Source organism: Schistocerca piceifrons, chromosome 3 (assembly GCF_021461385.2).
Source record: "Schistocerca piceifrons isolate TAMUIC-IGC-003096 chromosome 3, iqSchPice1.1, whole genome shotgun sequence".
NCBI classification, from domain to species: Eukaryota; Metazoa; Arthropoda; class Insecta; order Orthoptera; family Acrididae; genus Schistocerca; species Schistocerca piceifrons.
In genome coordinates this window covers 916,860,168-916,883,333 of record NC_060140.1, presented here as the reverse complement: position 1 = coordinate 916,883,333, position 23,166 = coordinate 916,860,168, and positions in this window count along the sequence as shown.

Genomic DNA, 23,166 nt, shown 5'->3' with positions numbered 1-23,166 from the left:
TTAAGCGCAGTATCTTACGAGGGGAGAACAAGTATTAACTGGGACAGTTTTTTTGCAATCTTTATTGAAACAATCAAAACAAAAATACACCCATCTCATTGGTCTACGTAGTCTCTTCAATTTGTTACATATTTTTCCCATTGAACTGGCAACTTTTTGATGTCGTCCTCGGAGAAACAAGAGCGACGTGTGTGTAGCCTCTGTCGCATCGTTGTCATCAAACTGGTGTCTTCCAAGTTCTTCCTTAGCGGTTTAAACATGTGCTAGTCGCAGAGCGATGAATCTGGAATGCGAGGAAGCCAATGACTTTCCTCCAGTTTCCCCGTCGTTAAAGTAGCAGAGCGCAGTCTTGCATTGTCGAGCAGAAGAAATCATCATTAGTGACGATGGCTTGAGGACTTCCATAGCCTACTCCTGCCATAGAAGCAATTTCGAAAAGGTTTATCCGCCGGTCTTCTGCAATAAGGTCCTGCGTGGTACGCGTGTTGTATAGTATGATTCTTGTCTGTTGTCATATTTGCCAAAGACGTTTTATACAATTCGTATATTTCCACAAAATGTTTACGAAGGCTCCTCATCTTAGTGTTATGGTGAGACGCCGTTATGGCCTGAGATGGATTGGGCGAGGAGCACCTATACCGTGGCTTCCAAGATCACGTGATCTGAACTTCATTGTTATCTCTGTTTGGGGCCCCTCCTTAAGGCATAGTGTTAACGTGGTTGAAGAATTGGAGTAGAGACATGTCACTGCTTCTCAGGAATGTCGAAATGATCCAGCCGTTCTTGAATGGATTTACTGTGGAGGAAGTTGCAAGCCTGCATCCGGTTACAAGGACGACACTCTGAACATTTTTAATTATGAGTACAGTCATGTAATTGCTGTGCTCATTCAGAGTACCTGCTCTTCTCTGTAACTCGTTCATGTTGTACAATACTGTTACCTTTTCCTAACTGAGATGACGTTTGCACAGAATCAAGTCACTGTTGGCTGGTAACTGTTGGCAGTTATCTCGCAAACAGATCGTTCGCAGACTTATTTTTACTGAGACTTTTCTTGATTCTAGTATCGTGTATTTTCAACTGCATGCGTTTACGCCGTCAATTGTGATACACCCATACGAGTATTTTGACAAAATATTTTTTTCAAAAATTATTAAAAATCCCACAGTACAGTCGAAGGGTACAAAGAGGGCTGTCTTCGAGTTTTCGACGCAGTACACAAAGAAACAATGAGGCGAGCACGACTACGATCCGACAAGAAGCCTGCCGCTGGCGGAGAATCTTAAGAGGTAAATTCAAAGAGAGACCTTTATTTTATATTACATAACTGCGCATGTTATTGGGTTCATCACTAAACAAGACCGTAATGATTTATTTTAGATAAAGAAAAACTACTAAATTTTTGTATTGCTCTGAACAGTGCGAGGATGTAAAGTATTAACTTAGTAAACACGGGTGAATGGAGATAAACGAGGACATTTATTGAAGGCGGTAGCAGAGAACGGGCCCCTCGTGACAGGAGTACTCAGGAAGTTGCCGAACGCGTAAATTCTCCACTGTATGTGGGCGAGATGCGGGATGACGATAATACCCGGCAAATCAATGACGCAGTCCGGCAACGTAAACTGTCGCAGTTTCTGTTGCCATAGAAGACGACGTATACAGCTGCCATCGTGGATGCTCTGTCCTAAACTGTGGGCTAATTAAGCTCATAAAACACACGTTGTAAGGATTAGGTGGATAACTGACTTAGAAATGAAGGTGGCTACCGTTTTTTGCGCTACCATTTTATAAATCGACCCCTGTAGTTTCCTAGACTTCCTTAAAGGTAATTTGTATTAACTGGTGGTAACGCAGTAGCAGTTGTTCAAATTTTCATTTGCGTAAGCTACATTGTTGGATAAGAGCACATGATAGATAGAAGATGTTTGAAATTGTGAGCTATTATATCCATAAGTCAGTACAAATTATTGACTGCGCACACAATACAAACTTCCTTCTCGTGAATTTAGCGAAGAACGAAATCAAGGCAGATAGTTGCTTGGCATCATCTCACCGAACTCAGTGCTGGGAAGCTGTCACAGGTAAGTGGAATTTCTGACTGCATAAAGCCGTCATCAGCATAACTTCAAACAATAGGTTTAACTGCCTCATCTACTTTCCCCTTAATTAATAATATCATTATTCTAATATGTTATTGTAAGACAATTTCTCAGTAGAAAAAATGGTTTTTATCCTGATCATGCTTCTTGTGGCCTCGACTTCTCCCATGAAACTGAGAACTGCCTTTGACTGTTGTCGGCTGATCTTCATGTGTGGAATAGTGGTATGAATGCAACAAGTTTTACATCGAGACGAGTCTTTATTATCCGTTATGTTCAAAAGTGAGGAGGAGAAGGCGAATGATAGAGAAAGAAATTAATGAGCGTATAGATTTTTGTATGCCCGTTAACACATCCGGGATAGCGGGAACAGGGATCGCCAACTGTCAACGTAGAATGTGCGTTTCTACCTTCAGTAACTTGTGGTTTCGACCACAGCTATGCTTATAATTCAATCCGACTCACTGCGGTAACCAAAACGAAGTCCAATATCCGAAAAATTGGTGCGAACTTGTAAGTAAATTACGAATTCAAGATAGCAGGACACATTCAAGACACTCAGATTCAAGATGTTATTACACAAAATAATTTTCTTTCTACGACATAGTTTTTTTAAATAACTTAGTTTGAAAACCTCAATATATGTGCCAATGTAAACATAAAAAGTAGTGGTATATGTTAATGGTGAGGGGAACTATTTGCGACAATCCTTTCATTGTGTCACAGCAAAACTGTAATTTTATTTCTGAAGTTTTTTATGCTATATTTTCTGAAAGACTTAAGTAATGCGTAAACCGTAGAGACTGTAGTACAAAACAATATATGCATGTAAAAAATTTGGTTAACGTTTCAAAGAGAACTGCACTGGGTAGGTCAAAGACGTTATTTGTTCTTAAAGGAGTTGAGCAGTTGCAGTCTGTTGCTGATAGTGAGTACGTAGGCTTTGCATGTATCTGTATATGTTTCTGATGACCGGAGGAAAACATGTGGCTTGATGTATGTGTGATGGTGACGTACTGAGACGACAGAGAAAAATATTTACCGTCAAGAATCACTTAACATAAAATCGTCACAGAGATACATAGTGAGGGAGAGAGCAGAGAGAGAGAGAGAGAGAGAGAGAGAGAGAGAGAGGGAGAGAGAGAGAGAGAGAGAGAGAGAGCAGTACAGAGAGAGAGTGGTTCAAGTGGCTCTGAGCACTATGGAACTTAACTTCTGAGGTCATCAGTCCCCTAGAACTTAGAACTACTTAAACCTAACCAACCTAAGGACATCACACACATCCATGCCCGAGGCAGGATTCGAACCTGCGACCGTAGTGGTCGCGCGGTTCCAGACTGAAGCGCCTAGAACCGCTCGGCCACACCGGCCGGCACAGAGAGAGAGATGCCAGTCTTCCATTAAACTCATCACAACATAAGTCGATCAAAAAAAATTTGTAAACCGCAGCTCTCAATTTTTTTGAACTATTTGACTGTCAATAGTTAAAAATGACTTCAGCAAGACTGCCTTTCTTTTAATCACATCATTTTACCCGTCTTAATAAAGCAAAATTAGTTATTCCGCCGAGACGTAAAGATAAACTTGCTTGAGCAATACTACTTGGCTGTAATGTTTATTTTTTTTGCGAATTTTACCTGACAATATTTGCTATTCAAAGTCGTTGCAGTCAAGTCACAGAGTTTTACTACCTGCATAACATATTTTTACAATAATTACAGTGTTATTTTCATGTGTCATTAATAATGTTGTTCGTATGAATCTGTGTGTATGAATGTTTTCCTGTTGATATGTACATCTGTTGTTATGCAAATACAATGCTGGAAGATGATAAAACATTGACCATACCTACGTCAGCCTTCCAGTTATCGTATGAAAAAAAGTTCAAATTTGTGCACCCAAAAGTAAAGTATTCCTACCATGTGGCTTTATAAAATTTTCGTTGTAACGCGGCGTTGGGGGTCCGTTTTAAGTTCACGGTCATTATTCTTAAATAAAAAGGGTATTTAAGTAGTAAATCATGACGGTAGCCTTACAACACGAATAAAACAACAGTTTTTGTAACATGTTCCACTTGGTGCGTTATAGAGTCACTATAAGTATATGCCAAGCGTTAGTGATCATTGTGTACCCTTGCCCACACGTGTCATAGGGATTCACAGAGTATAAATGTAGAAGCAGAAGCTTGAAGATAAGGATAAATTTTGTTGCATTCATTACTGCAAAAGGTTGCAAAGTCTGAAAATAAAAACAGGGTGATTCAAAAAGAAAGAACAGATTTCAGTTGTTTATTACAAAGTATGAAAGATGTCCCCCCCCTTCCCCCCAATGGAGCATCATATTACACCGGATAAAATGACTTCAGAAATTATCGAATATACTACTCCTAAACGTTCATTCATTTTTTTATAATTATTTAGCAATATAAATTGCAATGTACTTCAAACACATTTTAACAAACGAATAAGAGCAGCTAACAGCTTACTATCTAAACCAATAAATATCATTTAACTTAAAATGGGAGACTTATTATTTATTAATACACATCTTTTACCCTGAACTCCAAAAAATTTACAAGAAACTACTTTAAGCAAAATTTTACCAATTTGTCGCTGGAAGACTCCAGCTCTCCTTTTGTTAAGCGATATTCCGTTCCCCCAAACCCCCTCCCCCACCCATTAGTCCAAATTATTCCACACATGAATCAACAGATTCCTTTTTATTGAATCGACAGCTTCAACAATGAGATTTATCAGATCTTGAAGATTATCTGCCGTAGGTGGGATAAATACTGTCTTATATATGTCCCCCACAGGAAAAAATCGCATGGTGTGACATCTGGTGGCGTGAGAGGCCAAAAGTAGTGAGCAAAATCTTGTCCACCCGTTCCAATCCATGCCGCAAGTCAAGGCGAAAGTGTGGCGTGGCACCGTTATGCATAAAAATGAAACATTGGAATCTTCGTGAAGTTGAGGAAACAACCAGTTTGTAGCATGTCCATGTGCGACATTCATGTCACAGTTTCCTCCGAAAAAAGATTGGCCCCTAAACTTTGTCAACAGAAACGCCGCAGTCTTTTCAAGTTCGACGATGACGCCAGGATTTTGGCCCCCAAAATTATTACATTATGGTGGCGTATTTTACTCGATAGATGAAACATCGATTCATCCGAGAAGATGAGTCGCTCGGAAAAAGTATCCTCTCCCACATCCGGCAGAAAAAAAAAATCAAACCTTGCGTTATGATAGCTGGGATGCAATTTCTGCGGCAACTCCAACGTTTGCTATTTGATATCTGGCGTCGTTTCAAGACACTCCATACAGTTATTTGAGGCAGTTTAAGTTCCTGGATGGCCCTCTTATGAACTTACGAGCGCTCCGTGTGATCGCATCTCGGATATGTTCGACATTTTCATCAAACGTGTGTCGCCGACCAATGCTCTTCCCTTTGTGTTGAGAACAACTTCCAAGCATTGTTTTTTTGCCAGCCATAAATCTGCTTACGAGGGGGCAGCTTCTCTCTGAATCGACGGTGGAATGCACATTTACCTAAGCGCAAACTACAAGACGCAAAATGATTTCTCTTGTGATGTAGTCGCCATGTTGCTGCAAACAAACAATAGCGCAGCTGTGTCGAAACTTTGAACCTTCCTCTATCCCGTGACACGCGCAATGGGTTTCTATCTTTTATAGTTTGTCTTCAATAAACAACTAAAATCTGTTCTTTCTTTTTGAATCAGCCGGTAGTCTGCTTACTGTAGATTGGAAGAACACAACAGCCACGGAAAAAGAAGAAGAAAGAGTAAGGTTTAGCGGAAGTCGAGATCATCCGAGGCGGAACTCGAGATTGTATGGTGGAAGGATGGGAAAGGAAATGGGCCGTGTGCTTTGAAAGCAACCATCCTGCCATTACGAATAAACATTTTAGGGAATTCACGAAATCTAAATCTGGGTGGTCGAAACGGTATCTGTATCACCGTTCTTCCACCTTGCTCGGTAGTAACTGTGGTGGTTAATATAATGTCGTTCATAAACCTTCAGGCTGTTACAAAGCAGTACCCTCCATTACCTTTTCCCCAGGAGAGCCATTGCACGAGTACTAACGCGTACAGGAGGGCCTCTTCGTATTTGCCTGAAGTGTGGGACAGTTAACTGGTAGCATAGAAGTTGGGAACTACCCATTAGTCGTGTTTGGGTGTCTGGATTAACAGAAATATTTACCGTAATAAAGTGTCATGTTCAAGTTATAGGAATCCGTCAGGATGTGTCAGCACACCACCAGTTACACCTGAATACGTACGAAGCACAGTTAACAGAAATAAAACACTAACAAACGGATAGCGTACTTGACATTCTTACTACTGGATTAAAGTGACGTTGTGGCGTTGAAAATTCCACACACATAAATTTGACCACAAAATAAATAAAATAAAAATGAGTTATATTAAGTAATGAGAAGTCCGATTAGAACTATCTCATTTATTTGTTCAGTGAAATATCCTGTACATATTAACAGAAAAACTGTTACATTCCTGAGGTTACGTAAAATTAATCAGTCTCTTTAGCAACAACTGCACTTGCTATCTTTAGATGGCTGTCGCAGACGCCATGTTAATAACAGGCTGGAGACAAGAAACCTGATAATAAGGCCAAAGCAGGGGAGAGGGGGGGGGGGGGGGGGAGGGACGTCGAATCACCATTTTTTTCCATCTCGTCGTAGGCCGGAAAAGTACTGTTGCGCAATTACAATGGCTAATCAGTGACAAGTTAGCGAAAGTGCATGAATTTAAACCAAATTACCTCCAGCTAACACCTGTTACGTTAAAGAGTGCAATTTAGCCATTAATTTAGCTGAAATAGTGGTTCCATGGCTAGTTATGTTAGATGCGAGTTTTCTGTTGATGTCTATTTGCTCCAGGTTGAGTATAAATCAACTACTCTAAAGCTACCGAAATGCCACTAATTTGTTAAGACAATACACCTTAATGCAGAAACATTACTGCAAGGAAGATAGTTGACGTGTGGTACTGTACGGTGAAATGTTATGACCAGTAAAACATACAGGCCACATGTTTTAACTTCTGGTAATCTACAGAACGCTTGCTTGATTTCTAACAAGTGCAGTAGATCGCTAAGTGTGGACCAAAGCTAAGGTGAAATAGGAAAAAAAAAATAATAAAATGGTTCAAATGACTCTAAGCACTATGGGACTTAACATCTGAGGTCATCAGTCCCCTAGACTTAGAACTACTTATACCTAACAAGAGGACATCACACACATCCATGCCCGAGGCAGGATTCGAACCTTCGACAGTAGCAGCAGCGCTGTTCCAGACCGAAGCGCCTAGAACCGCTCGGCCACAACGGCCGGCACAAAATAAAATATTAAACATTTTGTTTTTCTCAAATCAATTTTTTTACAACAGATGCTTGAATTTCCTGTTTCCATCATTGCTAAAAAGTTGACACTGTCGATGAAAAGAATTTTCGAATATTTCTGACATTTTACAAATGAATACCTCGAGCTGAAACACGGACAAACATACTCGCGCTCATCGCTGATCCGCAGTTATTTGAAAAATTTAGCTCGATCCACCGTACCGTGCTCTGGCGTTATTATTAAGGTGTTTCTCTCCAGCAAGAGAGGCTAGAAAGGTGCTCGTCGTGACCATAGAACACTCGCAATATCACGTGGAGCGAGGGGGCACTTTATGACCACAGTTTGAAAAAAATTGTAATCTAGGCAGTTACTTTATAATTCAAAACTTTGAAAAAATATTGTTTCTAATGAATCCTTCTACCAGATTCCAGATATCTTTCAATTTTCTCGGTTATACTGAAACCAAAAGCCGGCCGGAGTGGCCGAGCGGTTCTAGGCGCTACAGTCTGGAACCGCGCGACCGCTACGGTCGCAGGTACGAATCCTGCCTCGGGCGTGGATGTGTGTGATGTCCTTAGGTTAGTTAGATTTAAGTAGTTCTAAGTTCTAGGGGACTGATGACCTCAGAAGTTAAGTCCCATAGTGCTCAGAGCCATTTGAACCATTTTTTGAAACAAAAAATCCAAGTCTCAGCAGCAGATTTAGGTTTCCCCAATGAATGTAATGTTCAATACTTCGGGATTCAGGGCCTTACTTACACGTAAGTATATCTTTGAGGAGTATGTTGAGATTAAAAGTTAATAACAATGAAAGAAATTTGCACTTTTTAATTTTTTCTGGTGGTAATGATCTCGGTAGAACACTTTATTGAAAGTGCGTTGGTATTGCCACGATTGTGATGTAAAGTATTTTCAAGTTCTGGATCATGCTAGCACATCAGTACCTCTTTAAAAAGACTCTTGTTAATACAGAGGGGTCCAAAAAAATGTATCCACTTTTTAAAAGTCCATAACTGACAAACTAATTGAGGAGTTGTCTCATCTTTGTTAGTGTAATAGTTTGTAGTTTCGGCAATCGCCACACAAGCGTTGTATTGCGTTGTTTTATTTTGTCAGATGACAGTCGCCAGATAGTCAGTGTTTTGTTCTTAGTTGCACCTAGTTACTCGAGTAAACATGGCTGGCGCAAGGCTTACATTCGATGAAAGGAAGTCAGTTTTGAAGTGGAATTTTAAGTACGAAAACATTAATGAGGTTCAACGGCAATGGTGAAATGAGTATCAAACAGAGCCACCGACACGTTTAACGATTCGTCGCATTCGAGACAAATTTGAAGCGGAAGGCTGTGTTAAAGACGAACACAAACAACGATCTGGACGAACTGTATCAGTAACAAGTCCAGCTAACTTCCGTCGCGTGTTACAACAATTCACTCGCTCACCACAGAAGTCAGTGAGACAGTGTGCCCGTGAAACTGGAGTGAGTCGCTCAAGTGTTCGGCGAATTTTGAAGACAGCAAAGTGGAAGTGCTACATCCCACGATTGCTACACGCAATGAACGAGGACGACCCAGATCGTAGAATGGAGTACTGCGAGTGGTTTACGAACATGGTGCGCAACGATGAAGAGTTTGCAGGGATGATTGTGTGGTCTGATGAGGCACAGTTCAAACTCAATGGTACAGTAAATCGCCACAATTCCATCTACTGGGTCGCCGAAAATCCGAACGTCCATGCAGACAAAGCCGTGAATTTGCCAGGAGTAGATGTGTGGTGTGGGTCGCCTTACCGGGGCTTGATTGGGCCATTCTCCTTTGACGGCACAGTTACGGGCGAGGTGTACCTTCAGAAGCTTCGGACATCCATTTCACCTGCCATCCCAGACTTGTATGGAGACGGAAGAGTTTACTTTCAACAAGATGGTGCCCCAGCCCACTACCAAAATTGTATTAGGGCGTATCTCGACGAAAATCTACCAGGTAGATGGATAGGCCGTAGAGGTGCTGTGGAGTATCCACCACGTTCCCCAGACATAACTCCTCTGGACTTTTACCTGTGGGGAACACTAAAGGACGTCGTTTATAGACAAAAGCCACGCACATTGGAAGAACTTCGAGAATCTATCGTATATTCATGTGCAAATATCCAACTGAACACGTTGCAGTCAGTAGTTCGTGCTGCAGTTCGGCAGCATCGTTTGTGTGTGGGTGTTAATGGTGACCATTTCGAACACCTACAGTGATATCTTTAAGTTGGACCTTAAGCTACACTTTCACCAAAAATGAGACACCTCCGTCAATTAGTTTGCAAGTTATGGACTTTTAAACAGTGGATACATTTTTTTGGACCCCTCTGTATAATTCAAGAGCAATTAATGACCTTTGGTTTTCTTCGGTTGAGCACAAAGTGCTCCCTCCTCCCTTGGTATTGCGCGTTATGGAAAAATGCCTTGGCATTGTTAGGATTAAAGTGAACAGGTGCCGGAACTGTGTACACGGATGTAATTCTCGACCTTCCTGGCTATCATTGTCGAGCGGATGTTGGGAAGCAATAAAGGGGAAAAAAGGAACTGAAGCCTCGTACATCCGTTTGGGTGGTCCTGCAGCAGGTACAGCCAAGGCGCAGGTAGGAGATGACGTCCTGGCGATAGCAGCCATCCGCCGACCGAACAAAGCCAACCGCCAGCGCCGACACATTTGTCATCATAACGAGCCGCGCGCGATAGGGGCGGGGCTAACAGCATAGCCTAGCCCGCATGCGCCGGGCGGCCTCTCCTCTTATGGCGCTTCTACGAAAAAACAAAAGAAGTTATTGCTTCGTTACGGCGGTCTGCTGGCCGGCGAGTGTTCTTGATGGTCCGCGTCCATCCTGATCCTCTGTGCCTACATGGTCTTTTCGACCAGTTACACTAACCTAGATGGACTTAATATCGGCTGGCGGTTTACTGACAAAGTTTATGACCGTTGAAACTTCCTGGCAGATTAAAACTGTGTGCCCGACCGAGACTCGAACTCGGGACCTTTGCCTTTCGCGGGCAAGTGCTCTACCAACTGAGCTACCGAAGCACGACTCACGCCCGGTACTCACAGCTTTACTTCTGCCAGTACCTCGTCTCCTACCTTATGACCGTTGATTAAGGGCTATCTGAAGATAAGCGACACGACCACACGAGTCTGAGATCATCGGAATGTTCAAACTCTCTATGATTTCACTGAAGGGGAGTCTGAATTAGTTTCATGGTTTATTATTGAATATGGTGCAGATGGTTTTACTCTAATTTTTTTGACGACAGGAACGCTGTTGCTTGAGACAAGAAAGAAGTTTCTCTCCCTCTCATACTCTCTTTTCTATTTGCCTTTCGAATCAATATTTGAGGATCCTTCACGGAGGACCAGAGAACGACATACGCTCTAAGAAAAAAATTAAAAACAAAGAAAAAAAACGCACCACGAAAGAACTATTCGAATGGGACGGAATCGATTGATATGATTTTAGAAAAATTTGGTTATTTATTCGAGAGAGAGCATCATAAAATCAGCGAATTAATAACGCGTTGTTCCACCTTGGCACTGATCGATAGAACTGTTGGGTGGCCTCCTGAAGGATATTGTGTCAAATGCTGTCCATTGGGCGCAATAGATCGTCAGAATCCAGAGCTGTACGGAGGGTCAAATGGTTCGAATGGCTCTGAGCCCTATGGGACTTAACAACTGAGGTCATCAGTCCCTTAGAACTTAGAACTACTTAAACCTAACTAACCTAGGGAGATGACACACATCCATGCACGAGGCAGGATTCGACCCTGCGACTGTAGCGGACGCGCGGTTCCATACTGAAGCACCTAGAACCGCTCGGCCACTGCGGCCGGCTGTACAAAGGACCCTATCCATATACACTACTGGCCATTAAAATTGCTACACCAAGAGAAATGCAGATGATAAACGGGTATTCATTGGACACATATATTATACTAGAACTGACATGCGATTACTTTTTCACGAAATTTGGGTGCATAGATACTGAGAAATCAGTACCCAGAACAACCACCTCTGGCCGTAATAACTGCCTGCATCGCCTGGGTATTGACTCAAACAGAGCTTGGATGGCGTCTACAGGTACAGCTGCCCATGCAGCTTCAACACGATACGACAGTTCATCAAGAATAGTGACCGGCGTATTGTGACGAGCCAGTTGCTCGGCCATCATTGACCAGACGTTTTCAATTGGAGAGAGATCTGGAGTATGTGCTGGTCAGGGTAGCAGTCGAACAGTTTCTGTATCCAGAAAGGCCCGTACACGACCTGCAACATGCGGTCGTGTATTATTCTCCTGAAATGTAGGGTTTCGCAGGGATCGAATGCAGGGTAGAACCACGGGTTGTAACACATCTGAAATGTAACGTCCACTGTTCAAAGTGCCGTCAATACGAAGAAGAGGTGACCGAGACGTGTAACCAATGGCACGCCATACCATCACGCCTGGTAATACGCCAGTGTGGCGATGACGAAAACAGGCTTTCTATATGCGTTCACCGCGATGTTGCCAAACGCGGATGCGACCATAATGATGCTGTAAACAAAACCTGGATTCATCCGAAAAAAATGACGTTTCGCCATTCGTGCACCCAGTTTCGTCGTTGAGTACACCATTGCAGACGCTTCTCTGTGATGCAGCGTCAAGGGTAACCGCAGCCATGGTCTCCGAGCTGATAGTACATGCTGCTGCAAACGTCGCCGAACTGTTCGTGCAGATGGTTGTTGTCTTGCAACCGTCCCCATCTGTTGACTCAGGATCGAGACGTGGCTGCATGATCCGTTACAGCCATGCAGATAAAATGCCTGTCATCTCGACTGCTAGTGATACGAGGCCGTTGGGATCCAGCACGGCGTTCCGTATTACCCTCCTGAATCCACTGATTCCATATTCTGCTGACAGTCATTGGATCTCGACCAACGCGAGCAGCAATGTCGCGATACGATAAACCGCAATCGCGATTGGCTAGAATCCGACCTTTATCAAAGCCGGAAACATGATGGTACGCATTTCTCCTCCTTACACGAGGCATCACAACAACGTTTCAGCAGGTAATGCCGGTCAACTGCTGTTTGTGTATGAGAAATCGGTTGGAAACTTTCCTCATGTTAGCACGTTGTAGGTGCCGCCACCGGCGCCAACCTTGTGTGAATGCTCTGAAAAGCTAATCATTTGCATATTACAGCATCTTCTTCCTGTCCGTTAAATTTTGCGTCTGTAGCACGTCATCTTCGTGGTGTAGCAATTTTATTGGCCAGTAGTGTAGGTTCAACCCTCTTAACTGGGAGGAGATCCGGCGAGCTTAATGGTCACGGCAGGGTTTGGCAAGAATAAAGACAAGCAGTACTTTCACCGCGTGCGGGAGCATCATCTTGTTGAAATGTTAGCCCAGAATGACTTACCGTATAGGACAACAAAATATCGTTGACGTACTGCTGTGCTATAATGTTGTCCCTGATGACAACCAATGCTGTTCAGCTATGAAATGAAATGGGACTATAAACCATCATTTCTCGTAGTCGGCCCGGGTTGGGGGGTGGGGGGTGGGGGGCTACTGTCAGGTTAATAACCCACTACTGTCCAGGGCGTCTCCAAGCAAGTGTTCATTACGGATTCTCATTGAATGGAGTAGAATAGCGTTCAGTGATGAGTCCCATTTCTAACTGAGCCCAGCGAAGACGATATCCCTCAGGAGGATATCAAATAATACGATCAATAAATACCAAGCCGAATAACTGCTTGCCTATGGGCCAGAGGTGGACCAACGCGTTACTGACTTCCTCATTTTGTGAAACTGTTTCTCTTCCATAAATCGTACAGTTTTTCCGAAACAGTAATCAGCTGTTCGTTTGTCTATACACGTACAGCACATCTACCGATTTCCGTCCCATTGTAGCACGAACGGCACAGAAGTCTTTATGCAGTTACTACGAAGGTGCTACTGATTCTTGCCTCACACGGGTATTTATGGGGACTGGTTCTCCTCGATTTTCTTTACACCTATTTCGCCAAACGATATAGACATTCGGGAAGGCTCGAAGGGAAATGATAGCCTGAAGGTACCGACAGGTACTTCTTTATGGTGTTCGCTGACGTCATGGGTGATGGGTGCAGTAACCTTAAGTCTGTGACAACTGGAGATATAATTTTTTTGGGAGGTAGGGAATATCCCCGGTCCTGTTAAGCTGGGCCGCCGGAACAAAAATTCTGGCTGCGGCATGCAAGAACTCGAGCGCTGCCGCGCACCATGTCTCTCGTATGTAAATCGCATCCGTAGCTGACACGATACAACAATTATGTTTCAGATGATACCGAAGGTTATTTATGACAACTTTATCGCTAGAAGTTGTGCAAGGCCCAAAAGAATGCAACTTTATCTGTGAAAACTCATCACCTCCGGTATCTTTTCTTTATCCTGGAATTATTTTGTTTTCACTATAATGTATCGCAAGAGACTCCAAAATTTGAGGATCGTTACACATTTTTTTCAGTTCAAATAAATCAGTACCTTTCGCTTTGTCCAGAGTTTGAAGTAAAAAAATATTTTTCGTGAAAATTTCATTTAACATTGGTTCTTTCTTTCTTTTTTCTTTGGTTCGTATCATTTGGCAAGATCTTTACCAGCCGTGTCAAAGAGGTCAAAGAGGCTTTGTCTTTTTATTACACCGCTGTGTCCATTGTCCTCAAGTCGTTTGAGATCGCTCCAATAAGAATCAAGTAGGAAAGACAGGCCAATAATAGCCTGTATTTTCTTATGACAGTGCCGGCCGCGGTGGTCTAGCGGTTCTGGCGCTGCAGTCCGGAACCGCGGGACTGCTACGGTCGCAGGTTCGAATCCTGCCTCGGGCATGGGTGTGTGTGCTGTCCTTAGGTTAGTTAGGTTTAAGTAGTTCTAAGTTCTAGGGGACTTATGACCTAAGATGTTGAGTCCCATAGTGCTCAGAGCCATTTGAACCATCTTATGACAGCAGCCTGTCACTTTCGCATGGACAATGAAGCAGAGTTACTGTATCAGTTTATGTCTATTTGTGCTTGTGCACATACACCGAAGAGCCAAAGAAACTGCACACCTGCCTAATATCGTACGGGGCCCAGTGAACACCCAGAAGTGCCGCAAGACGACGTGGCATGGACCCGACTGATATCTGGAGTAGTGCTGGAACTGACTCCATGAATACTGCAGGGCTCTCCATAAATCAGTAAGAGTACGAGGGGGTGGAGACCTCTTCTGAACATCACGTTGCAAGGGATCCCGGATATGCCCAATAAAGTTCACGTCAGGGGCGTTTGGTGGCCAGCAGAAGGGTTTAAACTCAGAAGAGTGTTCCTGGAGCCACTCTGTATGAATTCTGACGCGGGAGGTGTCGCATTTTCCTGCTGGAATTGCCCAAGTCCGTCGGAATGCACAATGGACATAAATGGATGCAGGTGATCAGACGGGATGTTTACGTACCTGTCACCAGTCAGAGTCGTATCTAGACGTATCAGGGCCCCATATCACTCCAGCTGCACACGCCTTACACCGTTACAGAGCCTCCATTAGCTTCAACTGTCTTCTTCTTACATGCAGGTTCCATGGATTCATGAGATTGTCTCCATACCCGTACACGTCCATCCGCTCGATACAATTTGGAACGAGACTCGTGCAACCAGGCAACATGTTTCCAGTCATCAACAGTCCAATGCCGGTGTTGACGGACCCAGGCGAGGAGTGAAGCTTTGTGTAGTGGAGTCATCGAGGGTACACGAGCGGATCTTCGGCTCCGAAAGCCCATATCAATGATTTTTCGCTGAATGGTTCGCACACTGACACTTGTTGATGGCCTAGCATTGAAATCTGCAGCAATTTGTGCAAGGGTGCACTTCTGCACGTTGAACGATTCTCTTCAGTCGACGTTGGTCCTGTTCTTACAGGGTATTTCTCATTCTGCCTGTTTACATATCTATGTATTTGAATACGCATGCCTATACTAGTTTCTTTGGCGCTTCAGTGCATTATATTGCGGTAAAAAACAACAAACAAAACAAGCCGTGACAGTGTCACATTTTCATTTTATTATCGTTGCTTGCAATAAAGACCTACCAATTTTAAAAGGAATACCGCTGTCGAACAAATGAACGCGCCAAGTATACCCATCGTTGTGCACGGCTGATTGATGTGAAGAATTTCGTCTTGGCTGTATTAGGTGAACCACGGCAAGCATTTAGTTTAAAACCAAAGTGTTTAAGAACGGCGTTGTAGTAGCTGGGAGATACGTGTACCTATATAACAACTTACTATAGTTAGCTTCTCAAATGCAGCAGCTAAAGAACAACGCCGTGAGCGTCTTTTCGATGACAAATGACAACAAAGAACAGACTTTTCGGAGTGGCTTTCGAAACAAAGATGAGTATACCACATATATTAAAGCAAGCCGTGTATGTTTTGCAGTGAAACACAACTTAGTGAAAGCAGTAACAACACTCATGCTGATAAGGTGCGGGATGTGTTAAGAAACTCCTCTGTTCAAAGGTATTTCGTGCCAGCGGGAATTAGGAAGAGGAAGTGTCAGCAACGGAACTAATAGTAACATATCATGGAGTGAAACATCATAACAGTCACCTTTTTGTTTCAAGACTCGAAACTCACATCCAAAATCCCCTGTGGACGGACTAAAGCTGAAGCTGGAGTAGATAATATATTGGCTCCACATTCTCTGCAACAAATTCCGAAAAAAGTTGCCGCAGCTCCATTCTCGATTGCATGTTATGCTTCAAATAAAGGAAATATGAAATTATTTCCATTTTCTGTCCGGTACTTTGACTAAGAAATGGGAACGACTTCAGCTGTTACAGATTTTTACGAAGACGCTGACGAAACATCAACTTCTACAGCGAAGAAGTTTAAGAGAGCATCATTAAGACTGGTCTGTCAGGATCCCAACTAGTTGTTTGCGGTACGACAACTGTTCCGTCAATTACAGGAAAAAAACAATCTGTTTCTGTGGAACTGAAATAAAATGTTTTTGAAGCACCCCATCTTATTGCAGGACATTATCACATGCATATACTGCAGAATACTGCGAAATATGGACTAAAACTACTGTCATACGGTGTTGAATAGTTAGTTGCTTAGGTATTTAATGAGTCTTCTTAGAAAGCGAAGAAAGTGAGTGAGCTGCAGAGCGTTTCTGAATTACTGCAGAGTACTGCACACTACTCTGGCATGTTCCTATATGCTTTTTGACTCTTTTCTCTGCTGTGGATAGATTGACCCAGAACTGGAAGCCCTTGTTGAAGCCCTATTTTATAAGCCAATACGGCTAAACTTATCTGGACCTTCGTAGCCCATGGAAATAACAGTGAAGTGAACGATGAAGTAACACTCTGGAAGGTGGCTACACTGAGCCACAGCGCCAGAGACTGCGCCAAAGAGTTTTATTCAGCCGCCTCCACTGGCAGTTCTTGTCGAGAAGTCGTGGTGGAGAGTGCTTGTTGAGATGTAGCAGTGGTGAGTCGTAGTTGAGAAGTTGCGGTAGTGAGTGCTTGTTCAGAACTTGTAGTATTGTTTTGATGGGCTAGACACCAGATGTTGTTGGATTGGGGATGCTGTAATGATCAGAGTGTGCTTTTCGTCAATATACACTCCTGGAAATTGAAATAAGAACACCGTGAATTCATTGTCCTAGGAAGGGGAAACTTTATTGACATATTCCTGGGGTCAGATACATCACATGATCACACTGACAGAACCACAGGCACATAGACACAGGCAACAGAGCATGCACAATGTCGGCACTAGTACAGTGTATATCCACCTTTCGCAGCAATGCAGGCTGCTATTCTCCCATGGAGACGATCGTAGAGATGCTGGATGTAGTCCTGTGGAACGGCTTGCCATGCCATTTCCACCTGGCGCCTCAGTTGGACCAGCGTTCGTGCTGGACGTGCAGACCGCGTGAGACGACGCTTCATCCAGTCCCAAACATGCTCAATGGGGGACAGATCCGGAGATCTTGCTGGCCAGGGTGGTTGACTTACACCTTCTAGAGCACGTTGGGTGGCACGGGATACATGCGGACGTGCATTGTCCTGTTGGAACAGCAAGTTCCCTTGCCGGTCTAGGAATGGTAGAACGATGGGTTCGATGACGGTTTGGATGTACCGTGCACTATTCAGTGTCCCCTCGACCATCACCAGTGGTGTACGGCCAGTGTAGGAGATCGCTCCCCACACCATGATGCCGGGTGTTGGCCCTGTGTGCCTCGGTCGTATGCAGTCCGGATTGTGGCGCTCACCTGCACGGCGCCAAACACGCATACGACCATCATTGGCACCAAGGCAGAAGCGACTCTCATCGCTGAAGACGACACGTCTCCATTCGTCCCTCCATTCACGCCTGTCGCGACACCACTGGAGGCGGGCTGCACGATGTTGGGGCGTGAGCGGAAGACGGTCTAACGGTGTGCGGGACCGTAGCCCAGCTTCATGGAGACGCATGCGAATGGTCCTCGCCGATACCCCAGGAGCAACAGTGTCCCTAATTTGCTGGGAAGTGGCGGTGCGGTCCCCTACGGCACTGCGTAGGATCCTACGGTCTTGGCGTGCATCCGTGCGTCGCTGCGGTCCGGTCCCAGGTCGACGGGCACGTGCACCTTCCGCCAACCACTGGCGACAACATCGATGTACTGTGGAGACCTCACTCCCCACGTGTTGAGCAATTCGGCGGTACGTCCACCCGGCCTCCCGCATGCCCACTATACACCCTCGCTCAAAGTCCGTCAACTGCACATATGGTTCACGTCCACGCTGTCGCGGCATGCTACCAGTGTTAAAGACTGCGATGGAGCTCCGTATGCCACGGCAAACTGGCTGACACTGACGGCGGCGGTGCACAAATGCTGCGCAGCTAGCGCCATTCGACGGCCAACACCGCGGTTCCTGGTGTGTCCGCTGTGCCGTGCGTGTGATCATTGCTTGTACAGCCCTCTCGCAGTGTCCGGAGCAAGTATGGTGGGTCTGACACACCGGTGTCAATGTGTTCTTTTTTCGATTTCCAGGAGTGTATATGAAGGTAAAAAAATTCCTTTTTTTTATTATTTCAATATCTTAAACAATAATGCCTCTTGGTCACAGGTTCAGCCAACAAAGCATCTGGCTCGTGTTCTTGTATTAGACTGTATTTCTGGTTTCTATGTGCAATTATAGTATTTCTGGTTTTTTTAATTACTTCAGTATAAATGGTGTTTAAAATATCTGGTCTTATTGAGGAAGAACCGTGCCAGATGTGTACGTTGAATCACACTTCCACACACAGAACAGCTACACTTGTGTTTTGTTGTTACCTAGGTTTTATAGTTGCTGGGGACTTAATTAATTAATTGTGTTAACGGAAATTTCGTTTCATTCTTTGTTGTTGTTCTATGCAGTCAGATTGCGTACAAATACCAGTCAGGGCCAACCGTTTACGAGACTTCGTAATCGGACAGACAGCTACTAAAAAATTAAAAAAGTATTTGCATTAATTAAATAATTAAGCCCCCATGCACGTGGCGACCGCTGCTTTGGATCGTCCCTTGGAATTCTTCTGATTGTAAAAATAGCAGACGGTAGGATTGTTGTAGTAATTTGTAGTTTAGTAATTGTAGTCTATATTGCATGTGTAGATTTGGTAATTGTCGTTCTTATAATGGTATTTTTTGCAGAATTTAATTTTTGTTGTCTTGTATACGGGTTTGGCAATTTTGTACAATTATGAAGATTTCAATTGTTCGTTAATCGTGTTTGAGGGAAGCATTTCGTGTGAATGGTATTGTTGGAGATAAAGTGTCATTGTGTGTAATTTTCGTATAGTGACGAGTTTTGTATGTTTTGTAAATGATTACGCGATCGATGAAAAAGGCAAAAATGATGGATAGTCAGAATGACGAAATTGTTGACATGGCGAACTCGCCAACACAGGAGAACAGTATAATGAATAATGAAGTTGAAAACAATTTAATAAGTCGGGAAAATAGTCCGGAACCAAGTCAAAGTTTTTCACAATCAAAAAATTTTCAGAATACGAGATTAACGACAGAAGATTCTGGAACAGTATCGAACACAGATAGCTTTACGGCTATGACGAAGGAAGTTAGTTTTATGGGAAATGTTAGGGGCGAAAAGAATTTTGAACCAGTTAATATGGAGCAGTTGATGGGTGCTATATTAAATTTGGGATCACAGATGGGAACAATGGAAACACGGTTAGACTCAGAAATAGGAACAATTAAAACAGAGATAGGAACAATTAAAACTGATATGGGAACAATGGAAACACAGTTAAGATCTGAATTAAAAACAGAGATGGGAACACTGGCAACACGGTTAGACTCACGAATAGGGACATGTTTTAAAAAACATGAAAGATGAATTAAAGAAAGAAATTAGAGAAGAAGTACAACCGATTTTGAATGCTCACAATAATAGATTAATTTCAATAGGAATCAGACAAAGGAACAGGATAGAGAACAGGAAGAAAGAGATCGCGTGATAGTACAAAAATTTTCAGAGCTAAATTTACAACGTGCACACGATAAGGAAGAAATATTTAAAAGAATCGAGGAATCCGTACCAAATGACAGATTAAATAACCTAACACAACAGTATGAGCAGTTAACTACTAAATGTGTCAATACTGAAACCCGAATCGCGACACTTACGGAAGACGTAAATAAACAGAAAGAACAATTAGGTGACTTATCGGAACGAGTTGACGAGATTTCAGATAAATTGACAAGTCTTAGTTTAAATGGGGACAGAGATTCGGATGATATAGCTCCATTACCATTTGCAGAAACCGAAGAGTACCAGAACATAAATAAGCATGTTGAAAAACAGGGAAAATTTAATGAACGCGTTAAAAGGGAATTTGAGGCGTTACGAAAGCAAGTCAAACAAATTGAAAGCGAAATCGTAGCAAAAGACAGGAGAAGAAATTTAGAATCACAGACAGCAGAGGGGTTTGAAGAAAATAATTTGTTTCATTTACGGGATGCAACAAGAGATCGCCAGGTGCGCGAACTTGACAATTATCGACATTCGGACTGGGACAGACGCGGTAGGTCTTTGTCGCCACGAGGAGAAAACTTTGACTATAAACACTTCTTAACTGTTCGGAAATTTAAGATCTTTCGCAATTCTAAGAACGACATACATCCATGTTCATGGTTAGATCAATTTATGTACGCACTTCCATCAAATTGGCCACTAAGTCACAAACTGGAATTTATGTGTGGATATTTAGAAAACGAACCGGCGACGCGCATGCGTGCACTTATTAGAGATTGTAATAATCTAAATGATTTTTATCATGCATTTCTATCGGCATATTGGTCCGAAAACACGCAAGACAGAGTCAAACATAGTCTTATTATGCAGCGTAATTTTAAACAGTCTGAGTTCCGCACGCCGGCAGAATACTTTGAAGACATGATTCGAAAGAATCAATTCCTGTCCAACCCTTATAGCCCGACTGAATTAATTCGCATTTGTTTAACTAAGCTGCCACAATCCATAAGACAAATTGCTTTAGCCGGAAGATGTAAAGACGACATTGAGACTTTTAAGACTTTGCTACAAGAACTTGAGTATGACAACGACGACGGGACTTCTTGTAATTTTTTCAGTAACAGTAATTACAACAGATTTTCAGAGAAAAGGGATAGTGATCGGAACGGACGTTATATGGGTAATTTTGAGAATGACAGACGAAACAGACAGGACAATAGATACCAGCCTTATGACAATAACAGACGTTCTAACAGAAATTACACAGACAGTTATAATAACGGAAGCTCCTACCGGAATGATCAATCATATGGAAACGGTAATCGGTATCATCAAGACAGAAATTATTCATACATTAATAGAAATTCTTACTACAGAAATAACCAGGGTAGTAGATCTAACAGTTATTTCAGAAGTGACAGTCGAAATTACACAAGAAGTAGTCGTGCAGAAAGCCAGGAAAACAGAAATTTTAATAACAGACACAACCAAGAATTTGCATCTAACAGGCAGGAGGGATCTAATTGGCATCCTCCACGTGACAGAACTTCAGAGAGACAAGTGCAAATCGTAGAAATTGATCCGCGAAATGACGCGAATAATCAAGGTCCTCAGGGGATTCACTACACTAAGTGAATATGTGCCGTAGCGTGCACAGGGCCCCGAGCTGTAGTAGTGCTATTTCCCTTTTAGCTTTCTGCACTGCTGCCTACTCTTCTACTATTCTTTGTATCTATCAAAAACAACTCTTCAACTATCGATCTATCTAGAGAGTAAAGAATAACCGGATATGACTATTTTACCCAAAAGTGCTTTCGGAAATTACCGTTTGGACTTACTGTATCTTCAGCAGCATTCATTCGTAGTTTAAACGAAATTTTACCTGTTTATCTTCGTGAAAATATTACTTCATATGTTGACGATATTCTTATTGCTAAACGTTCTTGGAGTCAGTATAACAAAATTTTGGATTCATTATAATGTATTTTTGCAAGAGTTGGCATTACAGTGAACTTGGAAAAATCTGAATTTGGTCGTTCTCAGGTGAAATTTCTTGGTCATATTATTTCTACAGAAGGTATTCTTCCCGATCCAGAGAAACTAGACGCTGTTCGTAATTGTGCTGTTCCTACTACAAAACGTGATGTTCGTAGTTTCCTTGGTGTCTGTAATTTTCTTAGACGCTTTGTTAGATTGGACAATTTGGCCACACCTCGTTTATGTGAACTATCTGGAAAGAATTCTAATTGGTGTTGGGATGAGGGAGCTCAGTCAGAATTTGAACAACTTCATGATGCTTTAGTTGCTGCTCCACTTCTTTCACATCCGGATTTATCAAAAGATTTTTGTTTGTCGATGGACTCATCATACAAAGGCCTAGGTGCACACTTATTTCAAGAGATAGAAGAAAACGGCGTTGTAGTACAGAAAACTATTGCATTTGGAAGTCGTATTCTCTCTAAATCAGAAAAGAATTATTCGATTACGGAACTTGAAGCCTTGGCTGTTATTTGGCTTTCACAAAATTTCGGACATTTTGTTTGGCAGTCATACAAAGGTTTACACCGATCATCGAGCTCTGGAATTTCCTATGCCAACAAAATTAGCTCATGGAAGATTGTCACGATGGGCGCTGTATCTACAGGAATTTGATTTCAGTATTGTTTACATACAGGGTTCTTCAAATATTATTGCTGATGCTTTATCACGTGCACCTATGGGTTTGAAACAAAGTGCTGAAGAGGACTGCAAAGAAAACAATTATTGTTTGATGTATATTCAAGGTGTTGCGTTCGAAAATTTTATTTCGTCTTCGCTCCAGGACATCGCTAAGGAGCAAAATAAGGATCCAATCTGGAAGGACATTAAGGAGAAGTGGAGGAGAAAGGAAGGCGTAGCGATTAGACAATATTATTTAGTTCGCAATGATATTCTTTTTAAACGAAAATCGGTCGACAACTCTGTTTGGTTAGTTTGCATTCCTGATGAGTGGGTTGATTTGGTATGAACATTTCAGTTATGCACACTTTGGTCCCAGAAAATGCTTTCATAAATTACGAGAAAATTGCTACTTCAGTAATATGGAAAAACGTATTCGATCTGTTGTTGCCAATTGCAAATTATGTC